The following is a 12,517-nucleotide window of genomic DNA, read 5'->3' as shown; positions in this document are numbered from 1 at the left end:
TTACTTTCAGTGTGTGTAGCCACAAATAAGCTTTGGTGTTATGTAACGTTAACAGTCATGTTGACAAACTAAGAAAATCGTTGAGGTGAAACGAGAGGATAGTGTTTATATGCAACGCTGTTGTGAATATGGCTTTGAACATAGAGGGCATACAGTTGAGGAGTAGAAAATTGGGCCTTTACAAGCACGTAAAGGTAATATCCCTCCAAAGTTTTATCTCTTCATTTCCCGTTTTTCCCCCATCGGATGATTTTAATGTGTACAAGTATATCATTATTGGATGTAAAATGTCGTCTGATTTACAGTATATTTGCTATGCTTTGTATACTGCTTTAATATTTCATAAATTTTAACTTAAGAAACATTTCCATATCTGGGTAAATAAGTTTGTAAATAGTCGTCTTGACTCGGAGAGGTAATATTTTGGTTTTCCCAACTTGTTCAATATTATATAGCTACGAAATCTAGTTCAAGTAACATAACAGCGAGGCTCCGACGAGAATCGAACTCATGATCTCCTGTTTACTAGACAGGCGCTTTAACCACTAAGCCACGGAGCCCTTGCTTTGAAGCGACATGAATGCTGAATATTCCAGTAATGTAACTAAATTATCTCATCGGAACTTTTGCCCTATTATTTTAATTTTTCAAAATTATATAGCTACGAAGTCTAGTTCAAGTAACTTAACAGCGAGGCTCCGACGAGAATCGAACTCATGATCTCCTGTTTACTAGACAGGCGCTTAAACCACTAAGCCACGGAGCCCTTGCTTTGAAGTGATATGAATTCTGAATATTTCAGTAAATTAACTAAATTATCTCATCGGAACTTTTACACTATTGTTTGCATATATGCAAATTTCAATCAACAATTATTTTCAATTTTTCAAAATTTAATAGCTACGAAATCTAGTTCAAGTAATATAACAGCGAGGCACCGACGAGAATCGAACTCATGACCTCCTGTTTACAAGACAGGCGCTTTAATCACTAAGCCACGGAGCCGTTGCTTTGAAGCGATATGAATGCAGAATATTTCAGTAAATTAACTAAATTATCTCATCGAAACTTTTGCCCTATTATTTTAATTTTTCAATATTATATAGCTACGAAATCTAGTTCAAGTAACATAACAGCGAGGCTCCGACGAGAATCGAACTCATGATCTCCTGTTTACTAGACAGGCGCTTTAACCACTAAGCCACGGAGCCCTTGCTTTGAAGCGACATGAATGCTGAATATTCCAGTAATTTAACCAAATTATCTCATCGGAACTTTTGCCCTATTATTTTAATTTTTCAAAATTATATAGCTACGAAGTCTAGTTCAAGTAACTTAACAGCGAGGCTCCGACGAGAATCGAACTCATGATCTCCTGTTTACTAGACAGGCGCTTAAACCACTAAGCCACGGAGCCCTTGCTTTGAAGTGATATGAATTCTGAATATTTCAGTAAATTAACTAAATTATCTCATCGGAACGTTTACACTATTGTTTGCATATATGCAAATCTAAATCAACAATTATTTTCAATTTTTCAAAATTTAATAGCTACGAAATCTAGTTCAAGTAATATAACAGCGGGGCTCCGACGAGAATCGAACTCATGACCTCCTGTTTACAATACAGGCGCTTTAATCACTAAGCCACGGAGCCGTTGCTTTGAAGCGATATGAATGCAGAATATTTCAGTAAATTAACTAAATTATCTCATCGAAACTTTTGCCCTATTATTTTAATTTTTCAATATTATATAGCTACGAAATCTAGTTCAAGTAACATAACAGCGAGGCTCCGACGAGAATCGAACTCATGATCTCCTGTTTACTAGACAGGCGCTTTAACCACTAAGCCACGGAGCCCTTGCTTTGAAGCGACATAAATGCTGAATATTCCAGTAATTTAACTAAATTATCTCATCGGAACTTTTGCCCTATTATTTTAATTTTTCAAAATTATATAGCTACGAAGTCTAGTTCAAGTAACTTAACAGCGAGGCTCCGACGAGAATCGAACTCATGATATCCTGTTTACTAGACAGGCGCTTAAACCACTAAGCCACGGAGCCCTTGCTTTGAAGTGATATGAAATCTGAATATTTCAGTAAATTAACTAAATTATCTCATCGGAACTTTTACACTATTGTCTGCATATATGCATATCTAAATCAACAATTATTTTCAATTTTTCAAAATTTAATAGCTACGAAATCTAGTTCAAGTAATATAACAGCGAGGCTCCGACGAGAATCGAACTCATGACCTCCTGTTTACAAGACAGGCGCTTTAATCACTAAGCCACGGAGCCGTTGCTTTGAAGCGATATGAATGCAGAATATTTCAGTAAATTAACTAAATTATCTCATCGAAACTTTTGCCCTATTATTTTAATTTTTCAATATTATATAGCTACGAAATCTAGTTCAAGTAACATAACAGCGAGGCTCCGACGAGAATCGAACTCATGATCTCCTGTTTACTAGACAGGCGCTTTAACCACTAAGCCACGGAGCCCTTGCTTTGAAGCGACATGAATGCTGAATATTCCAGTAATTTAACCAAATTATCTCATCGGAACTTTTGCCCTATTATTTTAATTTTTCAAAATTATATAGCTACGAAGTCTAGTTCAAGTAACTTAACAGCGAGGGTCCGACGAGAAGCGAACTCATGATCTCCTGTTTACTAGACAGGCGCTTAAACCACTAAGCCACGGAGCCCTTGCTTTGAAGTGATATGAATTCTGAATATTCCAGTAATTTAACCAAATTATCTCATCGGAACTTTTGCCCTATTATTTTAATTTTTCAAAATTATATAGCTACGAAGTCTAGTTCAAGTAACTTAACAGCGAGGCTCCGACGAGAATCGAACTCATGATCTCCTGTTTACTAGACAGGCGCTTAAACCACTAAGCCACGGAGCCCTTGCTTTGAAGTGATATGAATTCTGAATATTTCAGTAAATTAACTAAATTATCTCATCGGAACGTTTACACTATTGTTTGCATATATGCAAATCTAAATCAACAATTATTTTCAATTTTTCAAAATTTAATAGCTACGAAATCTAGTTCAAGTAATATAACAGCGGGGCTCCGACGAGAATCGAACTCATGACCTCCTGTTTACAATACAGGCGCTTTAATCACTAAGCCACGGAGCCGTTGCTTTGAAGCGATATGAATGCAGAATATTTCAGTAAATTAACTAAATTATCTCATCGAAACTTTTGCCCTATTATTTTAATTTTTCAATATTATATAGCTACGAAATCTAGTTCAAGTAACATAACAGCGAGGCTCCGACGAGAATCGAACTCATGATCTCCTGTTTACTAGACAGGCGCTTTAACCACTAAGCCACGGAGCCCTTGCTTTGAAGCGACATAAATGCTGAATATTCCAGTAATTTAACTAAATTATCTCATCGGAACTTTTGCCCTATTATTTTAATTTTTCAAAATTATATAGCTACGAAGTCTAGTTCAAGTAACTTAACAGCGAGGCACCGACGAGAATCGAACTCATGATCTCCTGTTTACTAGACAGGCGCTTAAACCACTAAGCCACGGAGCCCTTGCTTTGAAGTGATATGAAATCTGAATATTTCAGTAAATTAACTAAATTATCTCATCGGAACTTTTACACTATTGTCTGCATATATGCATATCTAAATCAACAATTATTTTCAATTTTTCAAAATTTAATAGCTACGAAATCTAGTTCAAGTAATATAACAGCGAGGCTCCGACGAGAATCGAACTCATGACCTCCTGTTTACAAGACAGGCGCTTTAATCACTAAGCCACGGAACCCTTGCTTTGAAGCGATATGAATGCAGAATATTTCAGTAAATTAACTAAATTATCTCATCGAAACTTTTGCCCTATTATTTTAATTTTCCAATATTATATAGCTACGAAATCTAGTTCAAGTAACATAACAGCGAGGCTCCGACGAGAATCGAACTCATGATCTCCTGTTTACTAGACAGGCGCTTTAACCACTAAGCCACGGAGCCCTTGCTTTGAAGTGATATGAATTCTGAATATTTCAGTAAATTAACTAAATTATATCATCGGAACTTTTACACTATTGTTTGCATATATGCATATCTAAATCTACAATTATTTTCAATTTTTCAAAATTTAATAGCTACGAAATCTAGTTCAAGTAATATAACAGCGAGGCTCCGACGAGAATCGAACTCATGACCTCCTGTTTACAAGACAGGCGCTTTAATCACTAAGCCACGGAGCCCTTGCTTTGAAGCGACATGAATACTGAATATTCCAGTAATTTAACCAAATTATCTCATCGGAACTTTTGCCCTATTATTTTAATTTTTCAATATTATATAGCTACGAAATCTAGTTCAAGTAACATAACAGCGAGGCTCCGACGAGAATCGAACTCATGATCTCCTGTTTACTAGACAGGCGCTTTAACCACTAAGCCACGGAACCCTTGCTTTGAAGCGACATGAATGCTGAATATTCCATTAATTTAACTAAATTATCTCATCGGAACTTTTGCCCTATTATTTTAATTTTTCAAAATTTAATAGCTACGAAATCTAGTTCAAGTAATATAACAGCGAGGTTCCGACGAGAATCGAACTCATGATCTCCTGTTTACTAGACAGGCGCTTAAACCACTAAGCCACGGAGCCCTTGCTTTGAAGTGATATGAATTCTGAATATTTCAGTAAATTAACTAAATTATCTCATCGGAACTTTTACACTATTGTTTGCATATATGCAAATCTAAATCAACAATTATTTTCAATTTTTCAAAATTTAATAGCTACGAAATCTAGTTCAAGTAATATAACAGCGAGGCTCCGACGAGAATCGAACTCATGACCTCCTGTTTACAAGACAGGCGCTTTAATCACTAAGCCACGGAGCCGTTGCTTTGAAGCGATATGAATGCAGAATATTTCAGTAAATTAACTAAATTATCTCATCGAAACTTTTGCCCTATTATTTTAATTTTTCAATATTATATAGCTACGAAATCTAGTTCAAGTAACATAACAGCGAGGCTCCGACGAGAATCGAACTCATGATCTCCTGTTTACTAGACAGGCGCTTTAACCACTAAGCCACGGAGCCCTTGCTTTGAAGCGACATAAATGCTGAATATTCCAGTAATTTAACTAAATTATCTCATCGGAACTTTTGCCCTATTATTTTAATTTTTCAAAATTATATAGCTACGAAGTCTAGTTCAAGTAACTTAACAGCGAGGGTCCGACGAGAATCGAACTCATGATCTCCTGTTTACTAGACAGGCGCTTAAACCACTAAGCCACGGAGCCCTTGCTTTGAAGTGATATGAAATCTGAATATTTCAGTAAATTAACTAAATTATCTCATCGGAACTTTTACACTATTGTCTGCATATATGCATATCTAAATCAACAATTATTTTCAATTTTTCAAAATTTAATAGCTACGAAATCTAGTTCAAGTAATATAACAGCGAGGCTCCGACGAGAATCGAACTCATGACCTCCTGTTTACAAGACACGCGCTTTAATCACTAAGCCACGGAACCCTTGCTTTGAAGCGATATGAATTCTGAATATTTCAGTAAATTAACTAAATTATCTCATCGAAACTTTTGCCCTATTATTTTAATTTTCCAATATTATATAGCTACGAAATCTAGTTCAAGTAACATAACAGCGAGGCTCCGACGAGAATCGAACTCATGATCTCCTGTTTACTAGACAGGCGCTTAAACCACTAAGCCACGGAGCCCTTGCTTTGAAGTGATATGAATTCTGAATATTTCAGTAAATTAACTAAATTATCTCATCGGAACTTTTACACTATTGTTTGCATATATGCAAATCTAAATCAACAATTATTTTCAATTTTTCAAAATTTAATAGCTACGAAATCTAGTTCAAGTAATATAACAGCGAGGCTCCGACGAGAATCGAACTCATGACCTCCTGTTTACAAGACAGGCGCTTTAATCACTAAGCCACGGAGCCCTTGCTTTGAAGCGACATGAATGCTGAATGTTCCATTATTTTAACTAAATTATCTCATCGGAACTTTTGCCCTATTATTTTAATTTTTCAAAATTTAATAGCTACGAAATCTAATTCAAGTAATATAACAGCGAGGCTCCGACGAGAATCGAACTCATGACCTCCTGTTTACAAGACAGGCGCTTTAATCACTAAGCCACGGAGCCGTTGCTTTGAAGCGATATGAATGCAGAATATTTCAGTAAATTAACTAAATTATCTCATCGAAACTTTTGCCCTATTATTTTAATTTTTCAATATTATATAGCTACGAAATCTAGTTCAAGTAACATAACAGCGAGGCTCCGACGAGAATCGAACTCATGATCTCCTGTTTACTAGACAGGCGCTTTAACCACTAAGCCACGGAGCCCTCGCTTTGAAGCGACATGAATGCTGAATATTCCAGTAATTTAACCAAATTATCTCATCGGAACTTTTGCCCTATTATTTTCATTTTTCAAAATTATATAGCTACGAAGTCTAGTTCAAGTAACTTAACAGCGAGGGTCCGACGAGAATCGAACTCATGATCTCCTGTTTACTAGACAGGCGCTTAAACCACTAAGCCACGGAGCCCTTGCTTTGAAGTGATATGAATTCTGAATATTCCAGTAATTTAACCAAATTATCTCATCGGAACTTTTGCCCTATTATTTTAATTTTTCAAAATTTAATAGCTACGAAATCTAGTTCAAGTAATATAACAGCGAGGCTCCGACGAGAATCGAACTCATGACCTCCTGTTTACAAGACAGGCGCTTTAATCACTAAGCCACGGAGCCCTTGCTTTGAAGCGACATGAATGCTGAATATTCCAGTAATTTAACCAAATTATCTCATCGGAACTTTTGCCCTATTATTTTAATTTTTCAAAATTATATAGCTACGAAGTCTAGTTCAAGTAACTAAACAGCGAGGGTCCGACGAGAATCGAACTCATGATCTCCTGTTTACTAGACAGGCGCTTAAACCACTAAGCTACGGAGCCCTTGCTTTGAAGTGATATGAATTCTGAATATTCCAGTAATTTAACCAAATTATCTCATCGGAACTTTTGCCCTATTATTTTAATTTTTCAAAATTATACAGCTACGAAGTCTAGTTCAAGTAACTTAACAGCGAGGCTCCGACGAGAATCGAACTCATGATCTCCTGTTTACTAGACAGGCGCTTAAACCACTAAGCCACGGAGCCCTTGCTTTGAAGTGATATGAATTCTGAATATTTCAGTAAATTAACTAAATTATCTCATCGGAACTTTTACACTATTGTTTGCATATATGCAAATCTAAATCAACAATTATTTTCAATTTTTCAAAATTTAATAGCTACGAAATCTAGTTCAAGTAATATAACAGCGAGGTTCCGACGAGAATCGAACTCATGACCTCCTGTTTACAAGACAGGCGCTTTAATCACTAAGCCACGGAGCCGTTGCTTTGAAGCGATATGAATGCAGAATATTTCAGTAAATTAACTAAATTATCTCATCGAAACTTTTGCCCTATTATTTTAATTTTTCAATATTATATAGCTACGAAATCTAGTTCAAGTAACATAACAGCGAGGCTCCGACGAGAATCGAGATCATGATCTCCTGTTTACTAGACAGGCGCTTTAACCACTAAGCCACGGAGCCCTTGCTTTGAAGCGACTTGAATGCTGAATATTCCAGTAATTTAACTAAATTATCTCATCGGAACTTTTGCCCTATTATTTTAATTTTTCAAAATTATATAGCTACGAAGTCTAGTTCAAGTAACTTAACAGCGAGGCTCCGACGAGAATCGAACTCATGATCTCCTGTTTACTAGACAGGCGCTTAAACCACTAAGCCACGGAGCCCTTGCTTTGAAGTGATATGAATTCTGAATATTTCAGTAAATTAACTAAATTATCTCATCGGAACTTTTACACTATTGTTTGCATATATGCAAATCTCAATCAACAATTATTTTCAATTTTTCAAAATTTAATAGCTACGAAATCTAGTTCAAGTAATATAACAGCGAGGCTCCGACGAGAATCGAACTCATGACCTCCTGTTTACAAGAGAGGCGCTTTAATCACTAAGCCACGGAGCCGTTGCTTTGAAGCGATATGAATGCAGAATATTTCAGTAAATTAACTAAATTATCTCATCGAAACTTTTGCCCTATTATTTTAATTTTTCAATATAATATAGCTACGAAATCTAGTTCAAGTAACATAACAGCGAGGCTCCGACGAGAATCGAACTCATGATCTCCTGTTTACTAGACAGGCGCTTTAACCACTAAGCCACGGAGCCCTTGCTTTGAAGCGACATGAATGCTGAATATTCCAGTAATTTAACCAAATTATCTCATCGGAACTTTTGCCCTATTATTTTAATTTTTCAGAATTAAATAGCTACGAAATCTAGTTCAAGTAATATAACAGCGAGGCTCCGACGAGAATCGAACTCATGACCTCCTGTTTACAAGACAGGCGCTTTAATCACTAAGCCACGGAGCCGTTGCTTTGAAGCGATATGAATGCAGAATATTTCAGTAAATTAACTAAATTATCTCATCGAAACTTTTGCCCTATTATTTTAATTTTTCAATATTATATAGCTACGAAATCTAGTTCAAGTAACATAACAGCGAGGCCCCGACGAGAATCGAACTCATGATCTCCTGTTTACTAGACAGGCGCTTTAACCACTAAGCCACGGAGCCCTTGCTTTGAAGCGACATGAATGCTGAATATTCCAGTAATTTAACTAAATTATCTCATCGGAACTTTTGACCTATTATTTTAATTTTTCAAAATTATATAGCTACGAAGTCTAGTTCAAGTAACTTAACAGCGAGGCTCCGACGAGAATCGAACTCATGATCTCCTGTTTACTAGACAGGCGCTTAAACCACTAAGCCACGGAGCCCTTGCTTTGAAGTGATATGAATTCTGAATATTTCAGTAAATTAACTAAATTATCTCATCGGAACTTTTACACTATTGTTTGCATATATGCAAATCTAAATCAACAATTATTTTCAATTTTTCAATATTATATAGCTACGAAATCTAGTTCAAGTAACATAACAGCGAGGCTCCGACGAGAATCGAACTCATGATCTCCTGTTTACTAGACAGGCGCTTTAACCACTAAGCCACGGAGCCCTTGCTTTGAAGCGACATGAATGCTGAATATTCCAGTAATTTAACTAAATTATCTCATCGGAACTTTTGCCCTATTATTTTAATTTTTCAAAATTTAATAGCTACGAAATCTAATTCAAGTAATATAACAGCGAGGCTCCGACGAGAATCGAACTCATGATCTCCTGTTTACTAGACAGGCGCTTAAACCACTAAGCCACGGAGCCCTTGCTTTGAAGTGATATGAATTCTGAATATTTCAGTAAATTAACTAAATTATCTCATCGGAACTTTTACACTATTGTTTGCATATATGCAAATCTCAATCAACAATTATTTTCAATTTTTCAAAATTTAATAGCTACGAAATCTAGTTCAAGTAATATAACAGCGAGGCTCCGACGAGAATCGAACTCATGACCTCCTGTTTACAAGACAGGCGCTTTAATCACTAAGCCACGGAGCCGTTGCTTTGAAGCGATATGAATGCAGAATATTTCAGTAAATTAACTAAATTATCTCATCGAAACTTTTGCCCTATTATTTTAATTTTTCAATATTATATAGCTACGAAATCTAGTTCAAGTAACATAACAGCGAGGCTCCGACGATAATCGAACTCATGATCTCCTGTTTACTAGACAGGCGCTTTAACCACTAAGCCACGGAGCCCTTGCTTTGAAGCGACATGAATGCTGAATATTCCAGTAATTTAACCAAATTATCTCATCGGAACTTTTGCCCTATTATTTTAATTTTTCAAAATTATATAGCTACGAAGTCTAGTTCAAGTAACTTAACAGCGAGGCTCCGACGAGAATCGAACTCATGATCTCCTGTTTACTAGAAAGGCGCTTAAACCACTAAGCCACGGAGCCCTTGCTTTGAAGTGATATGAATTCTGAATATTTCAGTAAATTAACTAAATTATCTCATCGGAAAATTTACACTATTGTTTGCATATATGCAAATCTAAATCAACAATTATTTTCAATTTTTCAAAATTTAATAGCTACGAAATCTAGTTCAAGTAATATAACAGCGAGGTTCCGACGAGAATCGAACTCATGACCTCCTGTTTACAAGACAGGCGCTTTAATCACTAAGCCACGGAGCCGTTGCTTTGAAGCGATATGAATGCAGAATATTTCAGTAAATTAACTAAATTATCTCATCGAAACTTTTGCCCTATTATTTTAATTTTTCAATATTATATAGATACGAAATCTAGTTCAAGTAACATAACAGCGAGGCTCCGACGAGAATCGAGATCATGATCTCCTGTTTACTAGACAGGCGCTTTAACCACTAAGCCACGGAGCCCTTGCTTTGAAGCGACTTGAATGCTGAATATTCCAGTAATTTAACTAAATTATCTCATCGGAACTTTTGCCCTATTATTTTAATTTTTCAAAATTATATAGCTACGAAGTCTAGTTCAAGTAACTTAACAGCGAGGCTCCGACGAGAATCGAACTCATGATCTCCTGTTTACTAGACAGGCGCTTAAACCACTAAGCCACGGAGCCCTTGCTTTGAAGTGATATGAATTCTGAATATTTCAGTAAATTAACTAAATTATCTCATCGGAACTTTTACACTATTGTTTGCATATATGCAAATCTCAATCAACAATTATTTTCAATTTTTCAAAATTTAATAGCTACGAAATCTAGTTCAAGTAATATAACAGCGAGGCTCCGACGAGAATCGAACTCATGACCTCCTGTTTACAAGACAGGCGCTTTAATCACTAAGCCACGGAGCCGTTGCTTTGAAGCGATATGAATGCAGAATATTTCAGTAAATTAACTAAATTATCTCATCGAAACTTTTGCCCTATTATTTTAATTTTTCAATATAATATAGCTACGAAATCTAGTTCAAGTAACATAACAGCGAGGCTCCGACGAGAATCGAACTCATGATCTCCTGTTTACTAGACAGGCGCTTTAACCACTAAGCCACGGAGCCCTTGCTTTGAAGCGACATGAATGCTGAATATTCCAGTAATTTAACCAAATTATCTCATCGGAACTTTTGCCCTATTATTTTAATTTTTCAAAATTAAATAGCTACGAAATCTAGTTCAAGTAATATAACAGCGAGTCTCCGACGAGAATCGAACTCATGACCTCCTGTTTACAAGACAGGCGCTTTAATCACTAAGCCACGGAGCCGTTGCTTTGAAGCGATATGAATGCAGAATATTTCAGTAAATTAACTAAATTATCTCATCGAAACTTTTGCCCTATTATTTTAATTTTTCAATATTATATAGCTACGAAATCTAGTTCAAGTAACATAACAGCGAGGCCCCGACGAGAATCGAACTCATGATCTCCTGTTTACTAGACAGGCGCTTTAACCACTAAGCCACGGAGCCCTTGCTTTGAAGCGACATGAATGCTGAATATTCCAGTAATTTAACCAAATTATCTCATCGGAACTTTTGCCCTATTATTTTAATTTTTCAAAATTATATAGCTACGAAGTCTAGTTCAAGTAACTTAACAGCGAGGGTCCGACGAGAATCGAACTCATGATCTCCTGTTTACTTGACAGGCGCTTAAACCACTAAGCCACGGAGCCCTTGCTTTGAAGTGATATGAATTCTGAATATTTCAGTAAATTAACTAAATTATCTCATCGGAACTTTTACACTATTGTCTGCATATATGCATATCTAAATCAACAATTATTTTCAATTTTTCAAAATTTAATAGCTACGAAATCTAGTTCAAGTAATATAACAGCGAGGCTCCGACGAGAATCGAACTCATGCTCTCCTGTTGACTAGACAGTCGCTTTAACCACTAAGCCACGGAGCCCTTGCTTTGAAGCGACATGAATGCTGAATAGTCCAGTAATTTAACTAAATTAACTCATCGGAATTTTTACCCTATTGTTTTTATTTTTCAAAATTTAATAGCTACGAAATCTAGTTCAAGTAACATAACAGCGAGGCTCCGACGAGAATCGAACTCATGATCTCCTGTTTACTAGACAGGCGCTTTAACCACTAAGCCACGAAGGCCTTGCATTGAAGCGATATGAATGCAGAATATTTCAGTAAATTAACTAAATTATCTCATCGGAACTTTTGCCCTATTATTTTAATTTTTCAAAATTATATAGCTACGAAGTCTAGTTCAAGTAACTTAACAGCGAGGCTCCGACGAGAATCGAACTCATGATCTCCTGTTTACTAGACAGGCGCTTAAACCACTAAGCCACGGAGCCCTTGCTTTGAAGTGATATGAATTCTGAATATTTCAGTAAATTAACTAAATTATATCATCGGAACTTTTACACTATTGTTTGCATATATGCATATCTAAA

At 36.1% G+C, this 12,517-nt stretch overlaps 42 non-coding genes across 42 annotated transcripts; all 42 read right to left on the bottom strand.

Moving 5' to 3' along the window:
• Window positions 1–487: 487 nt before the first annotated feature.
• TRNAT-AGU (transfer RNA threonine (anticodon AGU)) lies at window positions 488–560 on the bottom strand. The gene has a single exon. It is a non-coding gene; the product is annotated as a tRNA-Thr (tRNA).
• A 133-nt stretch (window positions 561–693) lies between these two features.
• On the bottom strand, window positions 694–766 carry TRNAT-AGU (transfer RNA threonine (anticodon AGU)). Its single transcript has one exon. It is a non-coding gene; the product is annotated as a tRNA-Thr (tRNA).
• Window positions 767–932: 166 nt separating this feature from the next.
• TRNAT-UGU (transfer RNA threonine (anticodon UGU)) lies at window positions 933–1,005 on the bottom strand. The gene has a single exon. It is a non-coding gene; the product is annotated as a tRNA-Thr (tRNA).
• A 133-nt stretch (window positions 1,006–1,138) lies between these two features.
• On the bottom strand, window positions 1,139–1,211 carry TRNAT-AGU (transfer RNA threonine (anticodon AGU)). The gene has a single exon. It is a non-coding gene; the product is annotated as a tRNA-Thr (tRNA).
• Window positions 1,212–1,344: 133 nt separating this feature from the next.
• On the bottom strand, window positions 1,345–1,417 carry TRNAT-AGU (transfer RNA threonine (anticodon AGU)). Its single transcript has one exon. It is a non-coding gene; the product is annotated as a tRNA-Thr (tRNA).
• Window positions 1,418–1,583: 166 nt separating this feature from the next.
• TRNAT-UGU (transfer RNA threonine (anticodon UGU)) lies at window positions 1,584–1,656 on the bottom strand. The gene has a single exon. It is a non-coding gene; the product is annotated as a tRNA-Thr (tRNA).
• A 133-nt stretch (window positions 1,657–1,789) lies between these two features.
• On the bottom strand, window positions 1,790–1,862 carry TRNAT-AGU (transfer RNA threonine (anticodon AGU)). The gene has a single exon. It is a non-coding gene; the product is annotated as a tRNA-Thr (tRNA).
• A 133-nt stretch (window positions 1,863–1,995) lies between these two features.
• TRNAT-AGU (transfer RNA threonine (anticodon AGU)) lies at window positions 1,996–2,068 on the bottom strand. The gene has a single exon. It is a non-coding gene; the product is annotated as a tRNA-Thr (tRNA).
• Window positions 2,069–2,234: 166 nt separating this feature from the next.
• On the bottom strand, window positions 2,235–2,307 carry TRNAT-UGU (transfer RNA threonine (anticodon UGU)). The gene has a single exon. It is a non-coding gene; the product is annotated as a tRNA-Thr (tRNA).
• Window positions 2,308–2,440: 133 nt separating this feature from the next.
• TRNAT-AGU (transfer RNA threonine (anticodon AGU)) lies at window positions 2,441–2,513 on the bottom strand. The gene has a single exon. It is a non-coding gene; the product is annotated as a tRNA-Thr (tRNA).
• Window positions 2,514–2,852: 339 nt separating this feature from the next.
• Window positions 2,853–2,925, bottom strand: TRNAT-AGU (transfer RNA threonine (anticodon AGU)). The gene has a single exon. It is a non-coding gene; the product is annotated as a tRNA-Thr (tRNA).
• A 166-nt stretch (window positions 2,926–3,091) lies between these two features.
• On the bottom strand, window positions 3,092–3,164 carry TRNAT-UGU (transfer RNA threonine (anticodon UGU)). The gene has a single exon. It is a non-coding gene; the product is annotated as a tRNA-Thr (tRNA).
• Window positions 3,165–3,297: 133 nt separating this feature from the next.
• On the bottom strand, window positions 3,298–3,370 carry TRNAT-AGU (transfer RNA threonine (anticodon AGU)). Its single transcript has one exon. It is a non-coding gene; the product is annotated as a tRNA-Thr (tRNA).
• A 372-nt stretch (window positions 3,371–3,742) lies between these two features.
• Window positions 3,743–3,815, bottom strand: TRNAT-UGU (transfer RNA threonine (anticodon UGU)). Its single transcript has one exon. It is a non-coding gene; the product is annotated as a tRNA-Thr (tRNA).
• Window positions 3,816–3,948: 133 nt separating this feature from the next.
• TRNAT-AGU (transfer RNA threonine (anticodon AGU)) lies at window positions 3,949–4,021 on the bottom strand. The gene has a single exon. It is a non-coding gene; the product is annotated as a tRNA-Thr (tRNA).
• Window positions 4,022–4,187: 166 nt separating this feature from the next.
• TRNAT-UGU (transfer RNA threonine (anticodon UGU)) lies at window positions 4,188–4,260 on the bottom strand. Its single transcript has one exon. It is a non-coding gene; the product is annotated as a tRNA-Thr (tRNA).
• A 133-nt stretch (window positions 4,261–4,393) lies between these two features.
• Window positions 4,394–4,466, bottom strand: TRNAT-AGU (transfer RNA threonine (anticodon AGU)). The gene has a single exon. It is a non-coding gene; the product is annotated as a tRNA-Thr (tRNA).
• Window positions 4,467–4,838: 372 nt separating this feature from the next.
• On the bottom strand, window positions 4,839–4,911 carry TRNAT-UGU (transfer RNA threonine (anticodon UGU)). Its single transcript has one exon. It is a non-coding gene; the product is annotated as a tRNA-Thr (tRNA).
• A 133-nt stretch (window positions 4,912–5,044) lies between these two features.
• On the bottom strand, window positions 5,045–5,117 carry TRNAT-AGU (transfer RNA threonine (anticodon AGU)). Its single transcript has one exon. It is a non-coding gene; the product is annotated as a tRNA-Thr (tRNA).
• Window positions 5,118–5,695: 578 nt separating this feature from the next.
• TRNAT-AGU (transfer RNA threonine (anticodon AGU)) lies at window positions 5,696–5,768 on the bottom strand. The gene has a single exon. It is a non-coding gene; the product is annotated as a tRNA-Thr (tRNA).
• Window positions 5,769–5,934: 166 nt separating this feature from the next.
• Window positions 5,935–6,007, bottom strand: TRNAT-UGU (transfer RNA threonine (anticodon UGU)). Its single transcript has one exon. It is a non-coding gene; the product is annotated as a tRNA-Thr (tRNA).
• A 133-nt stretch (window positions 6,008–6,140) lies between these two features.
• Window positions 6,141–6,213, bottom strand: TRNAT-UGU (transfer RNA threonine (anticodon UGU)). Its single transcript has one exon. It is a non-coding gene; the product is annotated as a tRNA-Thr (tRNA).
• A 133-nt stretch (window positions 6,214–6,346) lies between these two features.
• On the bottom strand, window positions 6,347–6,419 carry TRNAT-AGU (transfer RNA threonine (anticodon AGU)). Its single transcript has one exon. It is a non-coding gene; the product is annotated as a tRNA-Thr (tRNA).
• A 339-nt stretch (window positions 6,420–6,758) lies between these two features.
• TRNAT-UGU (transfer RNA threonine (anticodon UGU)) lies at window positions 6,759–6,831 on the bottom strand. Its single transcript has one exon. It is a non-coding gene; the product is annotated as a tRNA-Thr (tRNA).
• A 339-nt stretch (window positions 6,832–7,170) lies between these two features.
• Window positions 7,171–7,243, bottom strand: TRNAT-AGU (transfer RNA threonine (anticodon AGU)). Its single transcript has one exon. It is a non-coding gene; the product is annotated as a tRNA-Thr (tRNA).
• A 166-nt stretch (window positions 7,244–7,409) lies between these two features.
• On the bottom strand, window positions 7,410–7,482 carry TRNAT-UGU (transfer RNA threonine (anticodon UGU)). The gene has a single exon. It is a non-coding gene; the product is annotated as a tRNA-Thr (tRNA).
• A 339-nt stretch (window positions 7,483–7,821) lies between these two features.
• Window positions 7,822–7,894, bottom strand: TRNAT-AGU (transfer RNA threonine (anticodon AGU)). Its single transcript has one exon. It is a non-coding gene; the product is annotated as a tRNA-Thr (tRNA).
• A 166-nt stretch (window positions 7,895–8,060) lies between these two features.
• On the bottom strand, window positions 8,061–8,133 carry TRNAT-UGU (transfer RNA threonine (anticodon UGU)). The gene has a single exon. It is a non-coding gene; the product is annotated as a tRNA-Thr (tRNA).
• Window positions 8,134–8,266: 133 nt separating this feature from the next.
• TRNAT-AGU (transfer RNA threonine (anticodon AGU)) lies at window positions 8,267–8,339 on the bottom strand. The gene has a single exon. It is a non-coding gene; the product is annotated as a tRNA-Thr (tRNA).
• A 133-nt stretch (window positions 8,340–8,472) lies between these two features.
• Window positions 8,473–8,545, bottom strand: TRNAT-UGU (transfer RNA threonine (anticodon UGU)). Its single transcript has one exon. It is a non-coding gene; the product is annotated as a tRNA-Thr (tRNA).
• Window positions 8,546–8,678: 133 nt separating this feature from the next.
• On the bottom strand, window positions 8,679–8,751 carry TRNAT-AGU (transfer RNA threonine (anticodon AGU)). Its single transcript has one exon. It is a non-coding gene; the product is annotated as a tRNA-Thr (tRNA).
• Window positions 8,752–8,884: 133 nt separating this feature from the next.
• On the bottom strand, window positions 8,885–8,957 carry TRNAT-AGU (transfer RNA threonine (anticodon AGU)). The gene has a single exon. It is a non-coding gene; the product is annotated as a tRNA-Thr (tRNA).
• Window positions 8,958–9,123: 166 nt separating this feature from the next.
• Window positions 9,124–9,196, bottom strand: TRNAT-AGU (transfer RNA threonine (anticodon AGU)). The gene has a single exon. It is a non-coding gene; the product is annotated as a tRNA-Thr (tRNA).
• A 133-nt stretch (window positions 9,197–9,329) lies between these two features.
• Window positions 9,330–9,402, bottom strand: TRNAT-AGU (transfer RNA threonine (anticodon AGU)). The gene has a single exon. It is a non-coding gene; the product is annotated as a tRNA-Thr (tRNA).
• Window positions 9,403–9,568: 166 nt separating this feature from the next.
• On the bottom strand, window positions 9,569–9,641 carry TRNAT-UGU (transfer RNA threonine (anticodon UGU)). The gene has a single exon. It is a non-coding gene; the product is annotated as a tRNA-Thr (tRNA).
• Window positions 9,642–10,219: 578 nt separating this feature from the next.
• Window positions 10,220–10,292, bottom strand: TRNAT-UGU (transfer RNA threonine (anticodon UGU)). Its single transcript has one exon. It is a non-coding gene; the product is annotated as a tRNA-Thr (tRNA).
• A 339-nt stretch (window positions 10,293–10,631) lies between these two features.
• Window positions 10,632–10,704, bottom strand: TRNAT-AGU (transfer RNA threonine (anticodon AGU)). Its single transcript has one exon. It is a non-coding gene; the product is annotated as a tRNA-Thr (tRNA).
• A 166-nt stretch (window positions 10,705–10,870) lies between these two features.
• TRNAT-UGU (transfer RNA threonine (anticodon UGU)) lies at window positions 10,871–10,943 on the bottom strand. The gene has a single exon. It is a non-coding gene; the product is annotated as a tRNA-Thr (tRNA).
• Window positions 10,944–11,076: 133 nt separating this feature from the next.
• Window positions 11,077–11,149, bottom strand: TRNAT-AGU (transfer RNA threonine (anticodon AGU)). The gene has a single exon. It is a non-coding gene; the product is annotated as a tRNA-Thr (tRNA).
• A 133-nt stretch (window positions 11,150–11,282) lies between these two features.
• TRNAT-UGU (transfer RNA threonine (anticodon UGU)) lies at window positions 11,283–11,355 on the bottom strand. Its single transcript has one exon. It is a non-coding gene; the product is annotated as a tRNA-Thr (tRNA).
• A 133-nt stretch (window positions 11,356–11,488) lies between these two features.
• Window positions 11,489–11,561, bottom strand: TRNAT-AGU (transfer RNA threonine (anticodon AGU)). Its single transcript has one exon. It is a non-coding gene; the product is annotated as a tRNA-Thr (tRNA).
• A 784-nt stretch (window positions 11,562–12,345) lies between these two features.
• Window positions 12,346–12,418, bottom strand: TRNAT-AGU (transfer RNA threonine (anticodon AGU)). Its single transcript has one exon. It is a non-coding gene; the product is annotated as a tRNA-Thr (tRNA).
• Window positions 12,419–12,517: the final 99 nt, after the last annotated feature.

This window comes from Phalangium opilio, unplaced genomic scaffold (genome assembly GCF_054372755.1).
Source record: "Phalangium opilio isolate 3A_F unplaced genomic scaffold, DU_Popi_V2 ptg000019l_1, whole genome shotgun sequence".
NCBI lineage: Eukaryota > Metazoa > Arthropoda > Arachnida > Opiliones > Phalangiidae > Phalangium > Phalangium opilio.
Note: the sequence above shows the minus strand (reverse complement) of the source record. Positions and strands in the feature narration are given on the sequence as shown.